This window comes from Pinus tabuliformis, chromosome 9, assembly GCF_031772625.1.
Source record: "Pinus tabuliformis cultivar Carrire ecotype Pingquan chromosome 9, CPIR1, whole genome shotgun sequence".
NCBI lineage: Eukaryota > Viridiplantae > Streptophyta > Pinopsida > Pinales > Pinaceae > Pinus > Pinus tabuliformis.
Window position 1 is genome coordinate 1947349636 of NC_142307.1, and position 25710 is coordinate 1947375345.

General features: G+C 42.6%; 1 protein-coding gene across 1 annotated transcript in view; it reads left to right on the plus strand.

The window, feature by feature from the left end:
• LOC149156771 (Protein kinase superfamily protein) overlaps positions 1-25710 on the plus strand; it is a 358651-nt gene that overhangs the window by 58344 nt on the left and 274597 nt on the right. The window lies entirely within an intron of this gene.

The following is a 25710-nucleotide window of genomic DNA, read 5'->3' on the forward strand; positions in this document are numbered from 1 at the left end:
AGGCAGGGGCTGTCACTTTGATCCTCGCCCTCTCTGTTCTAGCTGTCTCCCTATAGTAGGCTATGGGGGGTAGTCCCTATGAAATGTGAAGAGGAAAGACTTGTCCGAAACAAACAAGTTCGGGAGACACAACTAAATGGCCTAGCAACTTGGTTAATGATGATTAGCAAGTTCAATTATTAGCATGATTTAATTAGATTATTGAGAGACTAGTGCCTTATGGAGTCAAATCACTTGCACAATATAAATTAACTACCAAGTTACTGGATGAATGGTGGCTTCTTAGGATGCACACTATCCTATATGAGATGTGACACCTAGAACTAAGCGAAATGCAAACTCTTGGTTTATTTTAGATTAGATGCCTAACTAAATGAGTCCTTTCTCTCATCTGTTTTGAAGTTAGTCTCAAGTGTAGGTTGTGGAGAGAAACCCAGGGGAAGATAGCAATGGCTATATTAACGATACCTCCCTGGAGTTCTAACCACCCAAATGCCTTCGGCACTGCAGAGACTGTGGCTTTGACGACTGCAAGGTCACCGTGTTAACCACAAGTGAGGGTCTAAACTTCACAAGCTGGGTTAGAAAGGTGGTACTATCGTCTTTCATCGAAGTTTATGCTCGGAGGTACATTTTAACAATGCACTACTAGTCCTAAAATGTAAGTGCAAAATGAGTGATTAGCTTTAGGTGAGATTGTTAAATGTTTTAAGTACTTTGAGACAAATTATCTAAATAATATTCGATTTAGAGCAATAAAGGAAAATACTTAACAATTGCAAAGACAATCTTCACCAAAAGCAGTGCTTAATGAACTCTTTGAAAAGATTATCCAATGACAAGTAGAGAGTGTAAAGCAATTTCAAGATTAGAAATCTCACAATGGACAATTACTTGATCAAATAGCGAAAATGCACTAGTCCAATGTTTCTCTTAACAATATTAATGTGCCAGTTAGACAATGCCAATCTCTCAACAAGATATCAACACAATTAGCAATTCTTGAGATTACTTATTATAATATGGTGATCAATTAAGTGCTTTAAGAGTGAGTTAATTTGAATATTGCAAGATTATGATTCTTATATATGATTCTCACTTGCAAAACAATATGTTAGTGCACTTATCCTCAATAATGCTTTTTCCACTATGCTAATGAAAAACAATGTAACTACTTATCCAATAACCAATCTTCTTTAGGAAATGATAGCAATGACAAGCAAAAGTATTCCTTTAAAACCAATGTCTCAAAATGCTAGCAATCCTTTAGACAACACAATGTATGAAAGGAAGAGAGCATAACATTCACTAATTTGATAACCAATGACATGTAAGAATACTTGCAATTGGAATATTAGGCAACTTAGAGAATGATGATATACTCAACGATGTTATTTGATGCTTATGACATTAAAAGAGCAAGAGCAAGCTAGTGGAGAAGCAAGCCTATCTTATGCCAATTCAGTCCAACTATGTCAAGAATCTTTTAGACCGCTTATCTTCTTATTAAGAGCACACATACATTATCAATTATATGAGACCGCTGACAGTGAATTAATTATGAATGCAAGAGTGCAATAGGTGGATGCAAGAGACCAATGATCACAATAGTCAATCAAATTACTTTGCCAACACCAAGACCATAAGCAAAGATGCAGGGGATGCTAAGAGTGAATGTCCAACAATGCAAATGGTTTTCCAATGAGATAAGAGAATTGCTAATTATTTTTTATTCCACTGTTATGATGTATCTTAAGGCTGCCATAAAACAATGATGAGAAAGAGAGATTGAAGAGGCAAACCACTAGGCTTTATGGCCTTTGTACGTGATCAACTTGACTGCTAGGATTCTTCAATGAGTTTATCCACTTGCAACCACCAATGTTAGCTCCAAAGCCATTGCAAAACAAAATGTCAGTCCAAAATACCAATGCTTAAGATCAAGATGAGGCAAGGCTGGATAGATTAGGGTTGGAAGAGGGGCAATGATTAGGGATCAAGGCTTAAAAGGCCTGCGGTAAGGCAAAGAGAGATCTTATGGCCTAGAGGAGGCCAATAAGGCCTGCTGCAAGCCAAGATAGGGCTGCAGCCCAAGGAATCAAGGCCTGCGATGGCAAGGGAAGGTCCAATTAGGGTTGCCAATAGGGGAGGAGAGGCCCTTAGGGTCTACGACATATCAAAATGAAGGGATGAAGGGCTGCTGTCAAGGGTTAAAGGTTTGTATAGGCTTGTGACACCAAGAGACCAAGGTCAATAAGGCTACGGCTCACAAGAATGAGAATAGGGCTACTGCAAGGGTAAGAGGGCCCTCAGCTAGGCCTCGGAGTCCTAAAAAATATTTGGATCCCTGCAAAAAACACGAGCGTTAAGAAACTCAAAAATTTACGATGAAAAACCACAAAACTTACCTTGTAGGGCCTGCGACCCTCTTTCTTGGCTATGCATTGAGGCTCTAGGACCTTAGGAGGCTAGATCTAGCCCTCTAGGGCTTGGCTCAACGCTTCTCTTGGGAATGAATTTGACAAATAGGCTAAACGACCCCTCTTGGAAGTGATAAATCCCTGAAACCCTAGCCGTAGGGCTAGTTCCTTCAATCAAATTCAAAATTCCTTTGAAAGCTTGAGAATTCACCTGTACAAATGAAAAGAAAAATTCCCAAAACCCCAATATATACAAAAAATAAAAAAATCCCAAAAGTCCAAGTGCTACAAAATAAAAAAGGGTTAGATTTGTTTACAAATATTCACAATGTTTACAAAACTTAAATATTTTCTCTTATTAGCCGATTAAATATTTATAACGCAAAATTAGATTTTAGAATAGATAATCTGGATGAATAATTTCGAAAAGTCACTGGCCAAAACCCTCTTGCAAAATAATTTGTTAAAATGAAAGCCCATAGCTCAAACAAGGTTGATCCTTCCCCATAGTCTGTAAACTTGGAGTCCAAGGGCTAGTGTACCTGTAGATCTCTATTTAATCTTGAAAGTCTTTGTTAGATCATGGGGTGAATCATATCATCTAAGGTAAATATAACTGTACCAATAGAATGTTTTTATCCCCGACAACTGAAATAACAATTATGAATTTTAGCATAATATAGAGCATGAAATAATAAATTACTAGCACATACCACAGATCAACAAATAGAAGAACACCATGAATCGAAACCCCAAAGTATTTCTATTATGCGAAAATAATTCCAGCAGAGCAAGGCTCAGCACATGCGTTACAAAATTACATCATCCAAGGTCATCTTTCCTCACATGAGGAGCTTGATAGCTTCCTTATATAGAGAATGAGAGAGAAATAAACCCCTCCAAGTGGAAATAACGACTAGTTGGCTTCATCCTCGTCAAAATAATCTCATCCGTTGAAAATATCTTGATCTTATTTTAATCTCCACCGTTGATTTCTTACTTTTGAGGAAAAAATCGAATCTCTTAAAAATGATTTTTTATTAATCCAAAAATTAATATTGTGGATTAATATCTTTAAAAAATTGAATTGGCTTAACCACCAAGGTCCAAGGGGTCAAATTTTCTTAAAATATCCATTTTTCCCTTTGATGGAGGACCTCCAAATATTAATTTCCTTTTGAGCCACGAATTTTTGATTATTTTCCACTTGGAGAGAATTTAATTTCCCTCAAATTATTTTTGACTCAAAATTAATCAATTTTCTTGCTTAGGATTTTTATTTAATTTTGCTAGAAAAATTACTTAATTGACTTTAGATGGGATTAATATTTTTTCCACCCTCAAATATTTTAGCCATGGTGTCTAACTATGAGTAAGCATGCACTAAAATATTTTTACATCAAATTATTATAATATCAACCCTTAGAAGGGGAAAACACATTTAGACATAGACCCTCAAGACATTGCCCAATTCTGCGACACAATATGATCTAGTATGAAACCAAGTGTGTTTATAATAAAATAATTTAGCTATGGTGTCTAATTATGAGGGACCATGCACTAAAATTATTCCTAAACACACTTTTACACAGACTCAATAAACACTAGAACTCACCTAAGACATTGCCAACGAATTCCACCCTAGATTTTGGGTTATAGCTGGAAGAAAAACCTTGTTGTTTATTTGTGTTTACAAACACACAATTTGGGGAGGTTAATGTTGAATTTTCTAAGTCTATCCGTTAGAAAATTATTCTGTATTCTGCTGATTTATTTCTCCTACTTGTCTAAACTCTTACAAGTTATTTAACATAGTTAAATACCAAAATGAACACAATACAATCACAACATCTACAGATTATGAACTGAAAGAAAGCAAGCACACAAGTGACACCGTTATTTTTGGACCAATGTCTCCGAAAAAACCCAATGCAGGAAAACCGGTGCAATTATTCAGAGGGTTTTATTATTATGTAGTCTATCTGAGTACAACTGGTTGCCTAAACCGGCTCACTCGACAGAGAAAATTACATGGCAACAATACCTCTATATTCGGAAACAGGTATTCAGAAAACCTGTCCCACGAAACCCTCTCTAGCGCAACTGAAGCTCAGCGCTAGCCCTTTTGGCCACTGCGTCAGCCTCCTGCTGACTTGCATCAGCCCCAAGACCCTTTGCGTCAGCTTCCTAGGGCACTGCGTAGACTCTAGGAGCCTCTGCGTCACTCCCTCTGCCCTCTGCGTGGATGACGCAGTCTCTCTGGGCTTTGTGTAGCCTGGACTGGCTGCTGCTCTCGCTGTCTCTGCTTCTGTGCTGGTCTCTTAGTATTGTCTTTGCCTCTCTGTCTCGTACTCACTGCTCCTCGCTACTGATCACTGATTCAACTTTGCTTAGCAACCCCGCTCTAGCAAAGTGAATGGCTGATCACTCTGGTGTGTTCTCCCACTGACCCTCAAGCCTCTTCTTATACTTTTCTCGTTTGTCCTACAAAGACCGAGATTACATCTCTAATCAACGACTAAAATTAGATTTGGCTTGATCCTTATCCTTTGGAACATTCTAACCCAATTTTATATTAATACCCATTAATATTTTATTTTTCCTAAGTTTAGACTTAGGAACTCCATTAAAAATATTAATTATTTTAATATCTCCTAAACTGGTTAGAATCTGCCCAAACCCTTTCTGGATCTTGGAGATCTCATGTGCTTTAGTCTCTCCACCAATTTTCATGGCTAGAGCACATCTGATGCTACCCCAAATCAACACTCCCTCTTAGCGAGGACTGTGCTCTAGTAATACTCCACACTGAGTATCACCCTGATTATCTAGCACTGGTCTCTGTGCTGATGCTAGGCCATCCTGCCCAACATCCTCTGCACTGCTGCATCCTGTACTACTGCCCATGGCCCTGCCATTGCCACTGATATATCCGTACGACAACTCCCTCTGCATCCGTGCTGTTGTTGGTCCATACTCCTAGCACTGCATTTGCACTGCACCCCCTCTCATCATGCTGCATCATGCTACTGCATACTGCTACTGCACTGCAACTCAGTTACTGAGAAGTAAGTAATTGATCCACCCAACTTCTAACATCCCTGTCAGGCTAGAAACACTCGCGATGTTGAAGCTCCCTCTGCCGCTAACAAGTGCTCCCTCTACTGACCTTTGCACTGCGGCAATAACTCCCAACATCTCGCACCGTTGCACACCTCTCTGTGCCATCCTGCACTGGTACAACACTCCCGTGCCTTTCGCATTGTGGCAGCCTGCTAGCCTTGCACTGTCCGGGGACTCCTGCACTATAGCACTCTTTGCCGCTTCATCCGCATCCGTCTCTACCAACATACGCCAGTGCTACTACTCCTCCTTGGGGCTCCCGTAGCAAGGTATAATCCAAGAGGTTGGGTACCTCAAGGATCCTGCCCCTCATTGCCTGTAGTCCGTCTGACTACAACTCGATGTCTCCCCACTTCTTCTCAAGTGGCACATGAGCACTCATGGCACAATCGTCATCCTTCTCGACTTCTTTCTCCGCCTTTGCTGGTGTTGCCTTCGAGTCAGAAGCCTCTCCCTTCCTCTTCTTCCTCGGACACTAGTTCACAAAATGACCCAGTTCCCCACAATGGAAGCACTTGACCTTGGAGAGGTCCTTCTTCTTCCTCTTCTCCTGCTTTCCTGCAGATGCTAGAGAAGCATCCTCTTCTTCCTCCTTGATTCTGACCCCTTTACTGCTACTCTCTTCCATGGTCAGCTGTTTGATCTCTTCTTGTCGAAGAGCCGCCCACAATTCCTCCCAATTTGGAAGGCTCGTCTTGCCCAGTATGCTTTGGACAAATACCTCCCAATCCTCTGAGACTGCGTTTAGTGCGATCCTCACCATCAATTCCTCATCCGGCGTGGCCCTATGGAAGTTAGCTGGTCACAGATCTCCTTCAATCGACCGAGGAAGACATCTATCTGCTCTCCCTTCTGCATTTGGTATGCCCTTAGCTAATTCTCCAGGAGCATCTTCCTCTGCACAGAAGTATGCTGGTGTAATGTCTTCAAGGCGTCCCACATCTCCTTTGCCGTCTCCTTCTCGGCAATATGTGGTACCACATGATCCTTGACCCTATCAAGGATGATGCACTTAGCCTTAGCCATTGCCTCCTCGTACCTTTCATTAGCTGCCGGGTCAACTGGGGTAGCTATCACTCTCGAGACGAAGCCCTTGATGCGATGCCTATCTAGAATGGACAAGATCCTAGCCTTTCAGATCACAAAGTTGGACGCTCCGTCCAACCTATCCTGATCTCTCAGCCCATTCACAACCATCTTGCTGCTCTTCTTTCGACTCCTCCGAGTCTCTCTACTTCCCTCCCTGAAGTCCTCTGTTCGACTCTTGCTGAGTCTCTCAACTTCCTGTCTAGAAGTTCTCGGTTTGACTCCCTCTAAGTCTCGATTTCCCTTCTAGAAACCCTTCTGCCAACGTCAATTTGCTCCACTTCGATCGTCTGACACTGATCCAGATTTCTTGTCCAGAAATCCGCTTCAGTAGCAACTCCCTCCTCCTTGGTCTTAGGTACTGTTCTGACCATAGTACCCCACTAGCTTCGCTTCGCAAACTACCCACAGCCTCCTATGCCCCAACAACTGAAGGATTGAGCCACTTGGCTCTGCGCAATCCCGGTACCAGCAAAGCAGCTCCCCCAGCCAACTGCGTCAACCCTCTTGGCCTCTGCGTGGCTCTGCATGAGCCCGATTCTGCCTCCCTTAGCCTCTGTGCTGCCTTTCTTCGGCCCAGAATGATGATGCAGTCCCTTTACATCACTCCTTCCTTTGCCGCTTTTTGCAAGGACTAACTCTGTTACTCGAGACAACTGAATCTGCTGAATGCTCTGCTAAGTTGATGCCTTCAGCTATCTTGTAATCTGCAACCACGGTCTGATACCATGTTGAATTTTCTAAGTCTATCCGTTAGAAAATTATTCTGTATTCTGTTGATTTATTTCTCCTACATGTCTAAATTCTTACAAGTTATTTAACATAGTTAAATACCAAAATGAACACAATACAGTCAGAACATCTACAGATCATCAATTGAATGAAAACAAGCACACAAGTGGCACCGTTATTTTTGGACCAATGTCCTTGGAAAAACCCGATGTGGGAAAACCGGTGCAGCTATTCAGAGGGTTTTATTATTATGCAATCTATCTGAGTACAACTGGGTGCCTAAACCGGCTCACCCGACAGAGAAAAATACATGGCAGCAATACCTCTATATCTGGAAACAGGTATTCAGAAAACCTGTCCCACGAAACCCTCTCCGGCACAATCGAAGCTTAGTGCTGGCCCTTTTGGCCACTGCATCAGCCTCTTGCTGACCTGCGTCAGCCCCAAGACCCTCTGCGTTAGACTCCAGAGGCACTGTGCAGCCTTCGGAAGCCTCTGCGTCACTCCCTCTGCCCTTTGTGTGGATGACGCAGTCTCTCTAGGCTCTGCGCTCCTCTGCTGGGCTCTGCATAGCCTAGACTGACTGCTGCTCTCGCTATCTCTGCTTCTGTGCTGGTCTCCCAGTACTGTCTCTGCCGCTCTGTCTCGTACTCACTGCCCCTTGCTGCTGATCACTGATTCAACTTTGCTTAGCAACCTCGCTCTAGCAAAATGAATAGCTGATCACTCTGGTGTGTTCTCCAACTGACCCTCAAGCCTCTTCTTATACTTTCTCGTTGGTCCTTCAATGGGCGAGATTACATCTCTAATCAACAATTAAGATTAGATTTGGCTTGATCCTTGTCCTTTGGAACATTCTAACCCAGTTTTATATTAATACCCATTAATATTTTATTTTTCCTAAGTTTAGACTTAGGAATTCCATTAAAAATATTAACTATTTTAATATCTCCCAAATCGGTTAGAATCTGCCCAAACCCTTTCTGGGTCTTGGAAATCTCATGCGCTTTAGCCTCTCCACCAATTTTCATGGCTAGAGCACATCCGATGCTACCCCAAATCAATAGTTAAAAAACTTCCTTGGATGAAATCCTTTGACAAAAATCATAGGCTTACCTAGGTGCAATTACATGACTCAATGGTCATACTAGCACCATTTACAATAAACTTTGCAGAAATTGGGTTTACAATGATATAACTGGAAGCTGAATGATGACATTGATTTGAAAAAAAATGATTTGTTGCTTTGTACTCTGCTTCTTGGACCGTTGACAAGTCCACAAGACTGACTACATTCCTTGGCTTTATAAATGCCAGGCATATTCTTGAGTTTCACTGAGTAATTAGAGAGGATGTCACCTTGCATGAGAAGAGGATCTCCAATGCCCTTGATAAATTGAAGAATGTGCCACATGGGTTTTGTCCAACTAATATTTTAGATCATTTTCAATAAATTGCATGTCTCATTTGGTCAAAATTTGCCCCTAATTTGCCACCTGGAAACCCCATGTATTGCTAGACCACCTTTGACTACCATTTTCCTGATGATGCCTTGACATTTTGGAAAAATTTCAACGTGGGGCGTCATCTACTTTTTTTGCTGAGCATTTTGAGACGAAGTTGACTTTTGCCTTTCGAGACCACATGCATTGGGAAACATATACAATTTTGGGAAATGTGATTTGTTGAAAAACTATGAGACTACCATGTTGAGCACTTTTTGATTAATATACCATGGCCAAAGAATGCATATAGACTCAATGACACAACCATGTGGGAGTGACATTGGTGCACACGAGACATGGGCTAGATTAGTTGTACAATGTGTGATCACCCTGAAAAAACTGATGGCTCCTCTAAACCATGAGTCCTAGTGAAATCCATCCCAAGCCTCTCGATCCTATGCAAGACAAAGGACTAGGGACTTATCTCAAAGGGACCGGCCATGGCCGACCATAATAGGCCTAGGATACCATAATATAGGGCCTCCACATGGGTTACAGGTCTTTTGACTTGCATTCTTTGGGCTTACAATGGTGTTGCCAAAAATGAAAAGTGCATATGAATCCCTACTGAAATTAGGGGTAACAACTCAATTGCGAGGAGCAAGGTCAAAGGTTGCTCCAAGGAGGTGAGAAGCAAGAAGATGTGTCTTGAGACTCGAGAGGCAACCCCCAAGGACTTGATGTGTAAGCAAAATGCTCTAATTTTTTACACAATTAAATTTTTTTCTTTGAGCAAGTCATAAGGGCATGAATGTTTTTAATGTATATTCTGTGTGTGAATTGCCTATAATGAGCAAAGGATAGGTCAACTATTTAAAGGCTGTGTTACCCACCAAAATGGGTAACCCTATAGGAGAAAATTTTCTCCCATTCATCTACATCCATCCGGCCAGCTAGCAACCCCGAGCCAGCCACTACTAGCTTATGACGTGCCATTATGATCTTCGTGACCTGCATCAGTCATATGACTTCTCACCCATCTCACAAGAGCACAAAAACGAAGGTGGACTTTCGGTCAAAAGGTACTTTATTCATTTTGCAATCGGGTGCTTATGCTTGTTTGTATTCGGGATTTTCATATGGGTTATGGGGTGACCTGGAAGTAGGAGGGGTTTTGACCATGAACTTGTTCCCTCACCTTAAATGGGGGGTTAAACTTCAATCCTAGTCTCGTGGGATCTCCCCTGATGGCCCAATGGGTATAGGAGGGGCACTACTTGGGAACCCTTGATAGAGATAACGTAGTACCATCTATCCCTATTCCATACGTACCCCTTTCCATCATACATTACAAGCCCTAATTTCATCTCCATTCTTCGGGTTCAACTGACCATGGGCTCTCTGGGATTTAACACTCGTACATCCACATCCCTGAATCAGGCTCAAAATTTTTCCCTAGGAGGTTGATGCAGTTAAAAGAAAAGGAAAAGCGTATAATGGCCACAAATAAAAGATAAAAGAAAGAATATCAAATTGCAAAAGATGTCCAGGATATACGATTTAGCACATGGGCAAAAGCCTGGCATGAGCTCTATCTCACTCATATGGCCATCACTCAGTTCCTGGGCACATGCTTGTCCCATAAATTAAAAGAGAAGGAACCCTTGCATGTCCCAACCAATGTTGCACGAAGTGGGGACGTTTTTTTGGAAGCGGGGATGCGGAAGCGTCATTTTCCAAAAATCTAGGAAGTGAAGCGTCCACGGAAGCATCTGCTATATATATATATATTTATATTTTTTGCATTTATACTCAAAACAAACATCACAAATACCAAATTAATTGTAGAAGACATGAAAACATGCATATTTTTGCATAAATCAAGATAGATATGGCATCCATGATTCCATTGTAGTTACTAGTATGTACAACAATCATCTATATTCTTGCTATTACAAACATACATCAAATTTTTAAGCATATTATAAAACATAAAACATTTAAGCATATTATAAAACATAAAACATAGAGCATATTATGATTTATCTAGCAAGTGAGCAACTGTCAACATTTGTCATGTCCAAAATTCAAATAATAATGTTTACAAAATATGTCACTTGGTCACTGCCAAGACAAAAAAGGTTCAAAATTCAAATTCACAAGCCTACAAGTCTAATGAGTAATCTATGACAAAAGTAGTAGATTGTGAATATATCTACTAATCTCTCCTTCTTCCACCATGAAGAGAACGTGGCAGCGGGCCTCCACGTGGTGGTGGGCCTCCACGTGGTGGCAATGAAGAAGATGGTGCCTGTGGTAGTTGTGGCTGTGGCACTGGAACTGATGAAGAAGAACCCCTTGCTGTTGGTGTTGAACCATGGAGCCTAGGAACCAAGGTACTAGATGGGGGTGGGGGTGGCATATCAACATGATCATCATCATCTTGGAATCGCTCAAAAAATTCATGCAAAAAAAAAAACACTAGTTAACAAAAAAAATTAAAAACATGAATTAGAGAAATGATTTATAAGGAAAAATTGGAAAATTCATACCACAATGGACATACATGAATAAGAGCATTCTCTAATTGCTCTAATCGCAACACTCCATCCTCCAAATTGGGCTCCTCTGGATTCTTGTCCCAAATCAACAAGTCTTTATTAGACTTTGCATCTTCACAGTAATGGGACAACAATCGCAAGTTGTAATGAACATAAACCAAGCTCTCTGCCCGGTCTAAACTCAACCTGTTCCTTTTAACACTGTGGATGAAAGAATAAGAGCTCCAACACCTCTCTGTAGAAGAAGTGTTTACCACCTGTGATAGCACCCGCAATGCCAAAGTCTGTAGAAGTGGAGTACCCCCCCTCCATGCATGTTCCACCACTCAAGAGAAGAAAAAGTCTCTCGATCTTTAATTGCATGCATGCTCCTAAATGGACCATTGTTAAGTGTATAGTTGCTCACCTGTCTCCGTACCAAGCAGCCTCCTCCTCATTAGGGATTAATTTACTCAATGCAACCATATATTTTCTGTGAACCTCTTGATCTTGGTGTGGTTTTCTCCTGCTTCCCCCCCCAAGTGCTGGTGTTGAAAGCCATGATGGATGATAGTATTTAGGTGTCAAAACATATGCTAATGCATGCAATGGAACATTTAGCATTTCCCATCGGTTTTCCACCTCTGCACGAATATAATTGTACAAGGTGGTATATCTAGGCTCAACAATGTCTTTAATCTGTCCCAACATGCTATCCATTTGCTCATACAACTCCCCAATTACTGGTCGATTTGAATTTGCAAACTTGATCATGTAATAAATTGGTTTGGTGAATTGCAAAACATATTTAACCTGTGCCCAAAAGTAACTGTCAAGAACAGTGTCCTTGACTGCATTAGCACCATCTATGTCACTGTTAATTTCATCCCATGATTCAGCACACACTAGATTAGTTAAAGCTTGTCTCACCTTCACTAGCCACCTAAAGGTGAGGTAATAACTAGCAAATCTTGTCTCTGCAATTTTAAGCAACTGCAACTTGGAGTAAGTGCCATAGAAGTAGTTTACCCTTGTATGCCCTGTGATGAATTTAATGAGTTGCTTCCCTCTCCTGTAAAGCTTAGTAATCCACCCACATTCTTTGTGCTTCACAATATCATGCATCAAAAGGTTCAATGTGTGAACCAAGCACCCAGACCAAAAGATGTGTGGATAAGTACGCTCAATAATTTTTCTTGCTGCCTTACAATTTGCTGCATTATCTGTGATCACTTGAACCACATTATTCGGACCAACATCTTTGATTGATTTCAATAGGAGATCTGCAATGTTTTGTGCAGATGCAGTGATGGAGGAGGAGACATGACATGTAATAAATACTGCACCACTAGAAGAAACACCAAGAACATTTATCAAATGTTGGTTTCTAATATTTGTCCACCCATCTGATACAATGGATACCCCAGAATCTACCCACTCATTTGTAAAACGTGTCAACGCTCTTTGAACCTTAGCTTTTTCTCTTTCTAATAACACTATTCTAGCTTTCTCATAGTTGGGGGCCATGTATCCTTTTGGGGCTTCATTGATGGCCTTTACCATTTCATGCCAATAGGGAGAGCGAAGCACATTGAATGGTACACCGCAAGCACAAAGAAAACGGACTATCTTTCCATCCGCATCATCCCTCCCAGCAACATTAAGGAAATCCCCTATTGTTCTTCTACCTCCAGAGCTTGCAGAAGTACCATGAGGAGATGAGCAGCTACCAAATTTAGAGGTTGCACTTGATTCAGAATGAGTTTTTTGTTTCTTGTTTTTTGGTTGTGCAGCCTCCTCTATTTGGATGTATTTTCTTCTTTCTTCAGTTGAAATGTTTGGGCAAATTTGTACCCCCCCAGGACCCTTTTTTTCATCACTGTCTAGCACCCCACAAAGATGCCTCCTCACACAGGTATATGAACCACAATATGGTTTTCCTCCATGACAACCATGAGGGCACACAAATTTGTAAGTTCCGCCACCCTTTCCCCCATCAAGTTTGGTCACATAGTTCCACAAGGGTGTTAATGCAGCTTTCTCATCTAGTGTTTCAGTTTCCCCTTCAGGTTCATTCCCTTCCTCTTCAAACCCTTCCTCCTCATCATACATTGGGTCACTCATATTGGGACCACTGTCCTCTTGTGTTTCTTCCTTTCTATTCCTATTCTCATTTGCCATCATTAAAACCAAGAGTGGAATGATACATAGAAGCCAAAAGAACACCATCTTGGAACATGGATATAGGTGGTGGACAACTTGCAATAAAGGAGCAAGTAGAAACAATGGGAAAGAGTAGGAGAGGGAGGAGAAAAATACAAAAAAAATGTCAAAAAAATAAGGGAGTTTGGGGTTTGAACTTACCTCTTTAGCTCTTGTAGATGAAGTCCTCCAAGCTCCTCCTCCTTCTCCTAGCTCTCCTCCTTCACTTCTCCAAGCTTTCCTCTCTTCTCCTCTCCTTCCCTCTCTTCTCTTCTCCTCTCCTCTCTTTTCTTCTCCAACTCTCATAAACTCAAAGTGAGAAAATGAGGAATGAATGGGGGCTTTATTCCTTTCATTCCTCACCTTAACCTCACCCTAACCCACCCCCTTTATGCTAAGTCAACATAAATTAAAAAAAAATAAAAATAAAAAACTAATTTTTGCCTTGCGTGTGGCCTTTTCCGGAAGCGTACGCTTCCTCCTTCGAAGCGCCGTACGAAGCACGCTTCGGAGGCCTGGAAGTGGCACTTCCGACCCATGCTTCCGAAAGTCCAGGAAGCGGCAAAAAAAATTGGAAGCGCGCTTCCGGGCTTGGAATCGGGGGGGGGGGGCGCTTCGTGCAACATTGGTCCCAACCTCGATGGGCGATGAATGGACCCATCTTTAAGGGGTAATAAAATTGTTATAGATCATACAAAGCAAGCTCTAATCCTTTGAGCTATGAGCAGTAATACAAGGAAAAATCAAGCAAAAGTAAAAGGCACCCAAGAAGGGTGGAAAAACAAAGGCTGAGTTGGTAACTCATGCATCCACTATTGTTCCTGTTGAAAATGTAGCCAACAAGTTCTTCTGGCTTGTGCCGTAGCCAAAAAGACCACGAGTTTGTCTTTCTCTTAGCATGATGTTGGAATTTCTAAGCCTAATTGTTAGAAATCCTTCATGTACTTCTCTGATTTATTTCTGCCGTCTTGTTCTGATTAATTAACAAGTTATTTACCATGTAAATACTGAAAATAAATACAAGTACATGCTCAACACATTACAGATCATCAACTGAAGGAAACAAAAACAAGCACACAAGTGACATTGTTGTTTATGGACCAATGTCCCTGGAAAACGCAATGCGGGAAAACCGGTGCAGCTATCTGAGGGTTTGATTTATTAAACAGTTTCAGAATACAATCTGGGTGCCAAATCTGGCACACCCAACATAGAATAATCTCGGCAGTAGTACCTCTCTACTCGGAAGCAGATATTCTGGCTGAAACCTCGGAGAAACACTCCGACAGCTCCACAGCTCCAATCTGCCCCACGAAACCCCAACGTCAGCCTCTAGGGATTGCGTCAGATCTTTCTGGCCCAATGTTAGCCCAACGTCACTTTGGCTTGGCCTGCGTCAGCCTTTGGAGGCATTGCGTTAGTCCTCTGGCCCTCTGCGTCACTCACGCTGGCCCTTTGAGGCACTGTGCAACTCTTGGCTGCCTCTGCGTGAGCCCTAGCTGGCTCTATGTGAACCCTAGGTTGGTTCTGTGTCCCTCTCCCCGGCTACTGTGCTAATCCTCCTGGTGCTATCTTTGCCTCTCTGCTTTTGTATTCACTGCTCCTCAGCTGCAACTCTGATCACTCTTTCAACTTCCTCAACAAACCCTGCCCTAGAAAATCAAAATCTTGATCAACTCGGTTTGTTCTCCAAGTGACCCTCAAGCCTCCTCTTATACCCAGATTAAGTCCCTAATCAACAACTAAGATTAGATCTGGCTTGATCCATGACTTTTGGACCATTCTAACACAATTTTATATTAATTCACATTAATATTTTATTTTCCCTAAGTTTAGACTTAGGGACTCCATTAAAAATATTAATTCTTTTAATATATCCCAAATTGTTTAGAATTTTCCCAAACCATTTCTAGGTATTGGAGATCTCATGTGCCTTAGCCTCTCCACCAATTTTCGTGGCTAGAGCACATCCGATGCTATCCCAAATCAACACTCCCTCTTAGCAAGGACTGTGCTCTAGTAATACTCCTCACTGAGCATCACTATGATCATCCGACAACAGTCCCTGTGTTGATGCTAGGCCTGCTGCCCAACATCCTCTGCACTACTGCATCCTGCACTGCTACCCATGGCTCTGCCACTACCATTGCTGGATCTGTACGTCAGCTCCCTCTGCATTCGTGCTGCTTCCCATGGTCCTGCCACTGCCACTGCTGCATCGACACTGCAACCCCTCTCATCATGCTGCATCGTGTTGCCCATAACACTGTCACTGCTAACTGCACTGCAACTTAGTTACTGAGAAGTAAGTAATTGATCTCCCAATTCTGACATCTTTGTCAGGCTAGAGACACCCTCGATGCTGAAACTCCCTTTGTCGCTGACAAGTGCTCCTTCTCCGACCTCTGCGCTGCTGCAACAACTCCATGTATCTCGCACTATTGCACACCTCTCTGTGCCATCTTTCACTAGTGCAACACTCCCGTGCTTCTCGCATTGCTGCCTCATGCTGTCCTGGGAATCCTGCACTGTAGCTCCCTTTGTCGCTCCATCTGCATCCGTCTCTACTGACATCCGCCAGTACTGCTATTCCTCTTTGGGGCTCTCGTAGCAAGGTCTAATCCAAGAGGTTGGGTACCTCGAGGATCCTACCCCTCATCGCTTGTAGTCCGTCTGACTAAAGCTCAATGTCTCCCCACTTCTGCTCAAGTGGTGTGTGTGCACGCACGACACAATCGTCGTCTGTCTCCACTTCCTTCTCTGTCCTTGCTGGTGCAACCTTGGTCTCGAAGGCCTCTCCCTTGCTCTTCTTCCTTGGACACTAGGTCGCATAATGACCCAACTCCCCACAGTGGAAGCATTTGACCTTGGAGAGGTCCTTCTTCTTCCGTTTCTCCTGCTTTCCCTCAAATGTTAGGGCAGCATCCACCTCCTCTTCTTTCTTGATTCTGATCCCCATGTCGCTGCTTCCCGCCTTGCTCATCCTTTTGATCTCTTCTTGGCGAAGGGCCGCTCACATTTCCTCCCAATTTGGAAGGGTTGCCCTGCCCAGTATGCTTTGGACAAATACCTCCCAGTCTTCTGAGAGTCTGAGACCACGTTCAACGCTGTTTTCACCATCAATTCTTGATCCAGCGTGGCCCCTATGGAAGTTAGCTGTTCTCGGATCTCTTTCAATCGACCGAGGAAGGGGTCGATATGTTCTCCCTTCTGCATCTGGTATGATCACAACTAATTTTCTAGTAACATCCTTCTCTGCACAGAAGTATGCTAGTACAATTTCTTTAGGGCCTCCCACATCTCATTTGCCATGTCCTTTTTGGCAATGTGGTACTACATGGTCCTTGACCCCGTCAAGAATGATGCTCTTGGCTCTCGCCATTGCCTCTTCATACTTGTCGTTATCAGGTGGGTCAACTGGGATAGCTATCGTCCTTAAGGCGAAGTGCTTGACACGATTCCTATCTAGAACTGATAGGCTTCTGGCCTTCCAGACTACGAAGTTTGAGGCTCCGTCCATTCTGTCCTGGTCTCTTACCCCGTTCACTGCAATCTCGCTACTCCTCTACTTCCCTCTTGGAAGTTCTTGGTGTGACTCCCTTTGAGCCTCGATTTCCCTCCTGGAAACCCTTCTGCCAATGTCGAGATGCCCCCACTCCGATCGTTAGTGTAGCTGCACCACTGATCCAAATTTCTCGACTAGAAATCCTCGGTAGCAACTCCCTCCTCCTTGGCCTTGCCCTGTTAGGTATTGTTCTGACTACAGTACCCCACCAGCTCCACTCTGCAACTTACCCACAGCCTCCTAAACCCTAGCAAACTGAAGGTTAGAGCTCCTAGGCTCTGCGCAATCCCGGCACTAGCAAATCAACTTTCTTAGCCAACAGTATCAGTCTTCCTGGCCTCTGCGTGGCTTTGCGTGAGCTTGTCTTTTCCTCCCTCAGCCTTTGCGTTTCCTCTTCTTGGCTCGAACTTGATGACACAGGCACTACGTCACCCCTTCCTTGCTGCTTCTCTGCTAGGAACAACTTCTGTCACTCGAGACAACTGTTTTCTGCTGTTGCTGCTTTGCTCGGTTGATGTCCTCAGTTCTCCTGTGATTTGCAACCACCCTCTGATACCATGTTGGAATTTCTAAGCCTAACTGTTAGAAATCCTTCATGTACTTCTCTGATTTATTTTTGCCTACTTGTTCTGATTAATTAACAAGTTATTTACCATGTAAATATTGAAAATAAATACAAGTACATGCTCAACACATTACAGATCATCAACTGAAGGAAACAAAAACAAGCACACAAGTGACACCGTTGTTTTTGGACCAATGTCCCCGGAAAAACCCGATGCGGGAAAACTAGTGCAACTATCTAAGGGTTTGATCTATTAAGCAGTTTCAGAATACAATTTGGGCGCCAAATCTAGCTCACTCAACAGAGAATAATCTCGGTAGTAGTACCTCTCTACTTGGAAGCAGATATTCCGGCTGAAACCCCGGATAAACACTCCAGCAGCTCCACAGCTCCAATCTGCCCCATGAAACCCCAACGCCAGCCTCTAGGGACTGCGTCATCTCTTTCTGGCCCAGCATTAGCCCAGCTTCAGCCTCTGGAGGCACTGCGTCAGTCCTCTAGCCCTCTACGTCACTCACGCTGGCCCTCTGAGGCACTGTGCAGCTCCTGGCTGCCTCTGCGTGAGCCCTACCTGGTTCTGCGTCAACCCTTGGTTAGTTTTGCGTCCCTGTCTTCGGCTATTGAGCTGATCCTCCCGGTGCTCTCTTTGCCTCTCTGCTTCTGTATTTACTACCCCTCAGCTACAACTCTGATCACTCTTTCGACTTCCTCAAGCAAACCCTGCCACAGAAAATCGAAATCTTGATCAACTCGGTGTGTTCTCCAAGTGACCCTCAAGCCTCCTCTTATACTTTTCTCGTTGACAAATCAACGGTTGAGATTAAGTCCCTAATCAATGGCTAAGATTAGATCTCACTTGATCCTACTAGAATATTCCTATTTAGTATTTAATGCTCATTCCTTTTAGCTGTTGCTATTTTTATTCTTTTAGCAGTTTCTTAGATGAAACTGAGTGTTTCCATATTCTACATAGAAACCTGATGTTTCTATTATTGTAAATATCTCTGTATTATCATTGAGCTGTTTGCTCATTCTGAATTAATTCATTCAAACATTCTTTTATGGTATCAGAGCCAGAAAAAGAGAGTTCTTGAACAGTTATTCTCTTTGCATCCTAATCTCTTGAGTTCTTGTTCATTCCTTTCTAAGGTCGAGTCCTCTGTAAGCCAGGTAGCCTTCACTGAGTCTTAGCCTCGGCTTTGCTCACTGTGATAAAAGCTTACAGTCGTCCATCTCGATACAGAAATGGTTGTCTAAGAAGCTCATATGGTTCAAAGTTTTTTTTGAGGAATTAGAGATTTAAGAAACTCTTGGATCTGGTTTAAGAACAAAAATACCGATTCTGTTTGGATAATCGCAGTCGGTTCTTCCTGTGTGTTCTCCGTCGATCCAGTCAAGGAACCTGTAATGCCCCGAGTTTCTTAGTTTCCAGCAATTGTATGCAATAAAATTCAAAAAGTGGACGATACTGCCTCATTGAAGGCTCCTGAAGAGGTTTATCGGGGATCGAACCCTCCTATCATCGCAAGTGCAGCGGCGGCGTCCCTCTTCTTGACAGCGAAAGGCGAGATCAACTAATTCTAAGTGGCCAGCTATATCCCGGCGTCCACGATTGGGATCGACACCACTCTGGAACTCTGCAAAAGATCTTTGCGCAGGCTGCGTTTTGAAATCGAGATTTGCTCTTCAAGAAATTCCGCAAAGGCTTGCGAGTCGTCCGTCTGTCCGAAGCGGGATCGTGGTCAACTGTAAGCGGTGTAGACGTGTCAGATTTTTTTTATATATATCGGTTTCGAAATCTAAACCTGCTCTTCGAGAAATTCCGCAGAAGGCTGAGCTTCGTCCGTCTGTCCAAAGCGGGATCGTGGTCAATCGGAGGCGGTGGTGTGGCTGACGTGTCGAAATTTTTTTTATCGACCTCACTTTCGTATTTTCTGCATATCGGGGAACTCAGGGATTCGAGAAGCGGCAACAGCAAGAAAAAGATAGCAGCAGTGTGTCTGTGCTACTGTCCTCACGCTGCCCCTGTATTAGTTTGTCGTTGCAGAGAAATGAGGCCGACTGATATATAGACTGCGGCCACACTAAAACAGAAAGGTTTGCAATTTTCTGTGGAGATTTTCTGCTGGGTAGATATATATATATATTTTTTTTTCTTAAACCTGTCTCCCAGAACAAATTTTGTTTTTAAGCGAGCAGCTACATTAAAATTTGTGTCAGACTTCTGTTTTTAAAATGGCCACGCTCACCAATCTGATGTTAGAAGGAAATCAACGCTTTAATGGCAGCAACTATAACATTTGGAAACAAAGAATGTTGACCATTTTTGAATACAGGCGTCTTGATCAGCTCATTTTGGGCAAAGAGCTTAGTCCCGGTACAGCTGGTACCGATCAAGATAAATTTGATGATCGAAATCGAGAGGCTGTTATGCTTCTCAAGCTCTCTGTCGCTGATGATCAGTTACCACAGATTCCTTCTGGCAAGACAGCTGCCGAGATCTGGCAACAGTTGAAAGAACTGCACGAAACATCTGACAAAAGCAGAGCTTTTTTCCTCAAAAATCATTTGTTCTCCATCATGATGGACGAACATATGTCTTTACAGGAACATCTCAACAAAATTAAAGACATTTGAGATCAGCTCGAAGCTATTGGTAGGACCATGGAGGAAGAAGATATGGTAGTCATTACTTTGAAAAGTCTACCGAAATCTTATGAACATTTCATAGAAACTCTCAATATTACCACCACAAATGTTGATCTGAAGTTTCCAGAGCTATGCACCAAACTCCTGCAGCAGGATCGGTGGAAACAACAGTTTGGTAGTGGTGCTTCATCAGTGTCTTCGGAACATGCATTTGCTGCAAAATATCAGTCCTCTCAGTCCTTTCAGCAGAAAGGCTCTTCTCAGCCTTTTGATCCTGCTAGGAAGAAAAGTGTGCAGTGTAATTACTGTCGCAGGTTCGGTCACATGAAGAAAGATTGCCGACAGAGGATTGCTTCTGAACAGAAGAAACAGGGAGGGCCCCATCAGACAACAAATGTTGCAGAACATTCCGAGCAGACAGATTCTGCCTTTTACGCCTTTATGGCTAAAAGGTCTTCAGATCATGTTCCTTCCTCTGCATGGTACATTGATTCTGGTGCATCACGCCACTTCTCTCACAGGCGTGACTGGTTTATTGACTTCTCACCTTTCAGTGATTCCGTGGTATTTGGCGGAGGTGAAAAGTACACAGTAGTTGGCAGAGGTACAGTTCAAATTCAGTCTGGTGGGCGCACACTCATATTCCTGAATGTACACTATGTTCCTGGTATGGAAATTAATCTGCTATCTGTCAGCCAGATTATGAGGAATTCTCCTCAGCTTGATGTAGTGTTCAGTGCCCACAAGTGCTCCATTATTGACAGGGAGACTAGTTTAACAGTTGCTGTTGGCCTAGAGGACCATGGTCTATACAGGCTACTTGACACCGGTGACTCTCCAGAAGTGGCTCTAGCAGCACGTATCTCTCCTATCAGCACTCTATGGCATCAGCGATATGGGCATCTAAATATGCAGTATCTCTCTCAGCTCTCTCGGGAGGGACTTGTGTCAGGATTACCTGATATTCAGACTCAGCAGTTGGGGGTATGCAGCGCTTGTCAAGCGGGAAAGCAACATCGGTCTTCATTCAAAAATGGAGAATCTTGGCGCGCATCTAAGGTACTTCAGTTACTTCATGCTGATATTTGCGGTCCTATGAATACAACTTCTATCACTGCTTGCAAATATTTTTTACTTATTGTAGATGATTTCAGTAGAAAGATGTGGGTGTATTTTTTAAAAAATAAATCTGATGCTCTTAGTACCTTTCAGAAGTTTAAAACCTTAGTGGAAAAAGAATCTGGTTGTAACATCATGACCCTTAGGACCGACAATGGGGGGGAATTTTGTTCTTCAGCGTTTGCCAACTTCTGTGATATTCATGGCATCAAACGTCAATTAACCACACCTTACACTCCTCAGCAGAACAGTGTTGTCGAGCGTCGCAACCGCACGGTTGTTGAAATGGCTCGTTCCATGCTACAACACAGGAGTGTTCCAAACAAATTCTGGGCTGAAGCAGTATTTACTGCTGTTTATCTTCTTAACCGATCACCCACTCAGGCTGTTACAGGGAAGACTCCTGAAGAGGTTTGGTCTGGCCGTAAGCCTAAGATCAGTCATCTCAAAGTATTTGGCTCAGTTGCATATGTTTGGATTCCAGCTGCTAAGCGCTCTAAGTTGGATTCCAAAAGCCAGAAACTCATGATGACAGGGTACAGTGATCATCACAAGGCCTATAGGCTGATAGATATAGCCACTGGTCGTCTTAGCTTCAGTCGGGATGTAGTATTTGATGAAGACAGAGGATTCTTTCAGTCTTCTTCTTCTGAGCAGTGTTCTGAGGATCAGCCTCACAGTGTTCTTCTTCCGGTCGGTCCACCTGATGGGAGGGATGATGTAGCATCAGTGTTTGATAATACTCTATCTGAGCTTCCTCCAGAAAATAACCCTCCTCTTGCGGCCCCTATTGCTCTTGAGTCTTCTCCACCTCCTCCTGATATTGGTTCCTCTACTCTTGATATTGGTTCTTCTACTCTTCGGCCTAAATGGTGGGCTAAAACCATTGGTGATCTCCGGGATGATGAGCTCCTTGAAGGTAAAACTTCTAGACATAAGAACAGACAACAGTCTACAGTCAATTTTGCTCTTATGGCTAACCTACACAGTATTTTTGAGCCTCAAACCTATTAAGAGGCTAAGGGTACATCTGAGTGGGAACAGGCTATGGAAGCCGAATTCCAGAGTCTTCAGAAGAATCACACATGGACACTTTCTGATCTTCCTGCAGAAAAAAAACCCATAGGCTGCAAATGGGTGTATAAAGTGAAATACAAAGCTGATGGAACCATAGACAAGTATGAAGCTCGTCTTGTGGCTCGAGGGTTCTCACAGAAGGAAGGCATTGACTATGAGGAGACTTTTGCTCCTACAGCCAAGATGAGTACCATAAGGCTTATGCTTGCCCTAGCAGCTCAGTTCAATTGGAAAGTTCATCAGATGGATGTAAAGAGTGCTTTCCTAAATGGTGATCTCCAAGAAGAAGTCTACATGACGCAGCCTCCAGGATTCAAGGTTGCTGGTCAAGAACAGAAAGTGTGTCGGTTAGCTAAAGCAATCTATGGATTGAAACAAGCTCCTCGGGCTTGGTACATGAAAATTGATCAGTACCTGACAGATCAGGGTTTTCAGCGGAGTCCATCTGATGCAAACCTGTATATCAAGCATGCTGGTGATGATATCTTGTTTGTGGTTGTCTATGTGGATGACCTTATCATTACTGGCAGCTCTGCACATTTGATCCATGGGATCAAACAAGATTTATGCAGAACTTTTGAGATGACAGACTTGGGACTTCTTCATTACTGTCTGGGGGTTGAAGTTTGGCAGACTGAAAATCAGATCTTTCTCTCTCAGTCCAAGTATGCCAAAAATCTTGTGGACAGGTTCAGAATGCAGGATTGCAAACCGGCCACGACTCCTATGGAACCAGGGCTCAAACTTTCAGCACAGTCATCTTCTCCCCTTGTGGATGAAACTTTATTCAGACAATTAGTGGGCAGTCTCATCTATCTTACTGCTACCAGACCTGACATCAGTTTTGCAGTAAGCTACATTTCCCGCTTCATGTCAGCTCCTAAAGCTGATCATTGGCAAGCAGCAAAGCGTGTGCTACGATATGTGCGTGGCACTTCTGATTATGGTCTCCTATACACTCGAAGTTCCAAACCTATACTCCGTGGTTACACTGATTCTGACTGGGCCGGTTCGGTTGATGACCGTAAATCTACAGCTGGGTATGTGTTTAATCTAGGATCCGGTGCTGTTACTTGGACTAGTAAGAAGCAACAGGCAGTGGCTCTCTCCTCAACAGAAGCAGAGTATCGGGGAGCAGTTAAGGCATCTTGTGAGGTAGTTTGGCTTCGACGTATGCTTGCAGATATGCATGTTTCCCAGACAGGGCCTACTTCTTTGTTTTGTGATAATCAGGGAGTGCTCAAACTTGCCAAGAATCCAGTCTTTCATGAACGAACAAAGCATGTGGAAACTCATTGCCACTACATTCGCTAGCTTGTTGAAGACGGCTCAGTTCAGTTGCAATATGTTCCCACAACAGAGCAGTCCGCCGACATTTTCACCAAGCCTCTTGGTCCTGATAAATTTGTAAAATTCAGAGGGTCTATTGGTGTTGTAAATAGATTGAGCATTAAGGGAGGGTATTAGAATATTCCTATTTAGTATTTAATGCTCATTCCTTTTAGCTGTTGCTATTTTTATTCTTTTAGCAGTTTCTTAGATGAAACTGAGTGTTTCCATATTCTACATAGAAACCTGATGTTTCTATTATTGTAAATATCTCTGTATTATCATTGAGCTGTTTGCTCATTCTGAATTAATTCATTCAAACATTCTTTTAGATCCATGACTTTTGGACCATTCTAACACAATTTTATATTAATTCACATTAATATTTTATTTTCCTTAAGTTTAGACTTAGGGACCCGATTAAAAATATTAATTATTTTAATATCTCCCAAACTGTTTAGAATTTGCCCAAACCATTTCTGGGTATTGGAGATCTCATGTGCCTTAGTCTCTCCACCAATTTTCGTGGCTAGAGCACATCCGATGCTACCCCAAATCAACACATAGGTGCGAGCTCATGAGTTAGCCTTTAGTTAGGATGAGTTATTTCTAGTTGACTGGAATAATCATCAAGTTAGCATGTGTAGAGTTGGAGCTTTAGTTAAGTGGAGTCTTCATCAATTTGACTACAAAACGAGGTGGTAGTTAGAAATTCAGTTAGAGCAAGTTAGTCTTGAGTCTTGACTGAAGGAAAAACAAGTTAAGAACTCTACTGTTGATTGGAGAGAGAAAGAGTGTTACTTTTAGTTAACTTGTCAATCAGATTTGAGTCCTACATTAGAATTGGGTCTCCTTGCATGCTCGAACTGAGCCTACAAAGAGGAGGACGAAGGCACAAAGAATTAATTGTTTTGTGCGCAAAGGTTTGTGTGACAAGACAAAGCTCACGAGTTTGTGAGAGAGCCTTGATTGTGTAGAGCGCAAGAATTGTGTCCTAAGAATAGGAGGTACAAGTGCGCTAGAATTTAGGAGATTGACTGTGCGCAGAGAAGAGGAGTTGGGTACTAAGAAATAGGAGGCAGAAAGTGCGCAAGGATTAAGGAGCTTGTGCTGCATAAAGATCAAGCAAAGTGAGCAGGTTTTGTGGAGCAAGTTAAGGAGGCAGTAGAGGAACAATTGTGTGCTAGAGGATTGAGATCAAGCAGGATTAAGGACAACCAAGATCAATTGTATCAACTAAGATTTGCGAGAGAAACAAACCGCTTTCTCAAAGAGACAGATTGCTTTGTAATAGATCAAAGTGCTTAAGAACAATCAATAAAATAACCACCTCAAGCAAGTAGGTTTCCCTGTTGGGTTCTTGAGAAAAATATGAGTGTCAATTTGTGCATGTGTCTTTATCTTTGTTCATATTCCGCTACTTATGAATTGTTAAGAGACTCTTTATCTTGGCGAAAGTAAACTAGGTTTTAGTTTTTAGTTATTCATCTAAGTATTTGTAGAGTTTCATGGAAATTAACATGGTATTAGAGCAAAGATCAGTATAAAGACCAACATCAGATTGAACAGTTAGTAGATAGCACAAATCAAGCAGAAGGCTTGCGCTAGAGTTTGAAGAGCAGAGTAGTTCTTTGGATAACGTTATGGTGTTCCAAAGACTAAGGTCAGATCATAGTTTAGAGGGAGCTTCGAACTTCTGCTCATGGAAGGAGCAAATCTTAATGTTGGAAGATAATGGAGTGTTTGAGCATGTGAAGCCGACATTAACTCCACCTCAAGATGCCCAATAGTTGATCCACCATAACAAGAATGACACCAAGGCAAGGAGAATCATTCTTGAGGGGACCAGAGATCATAT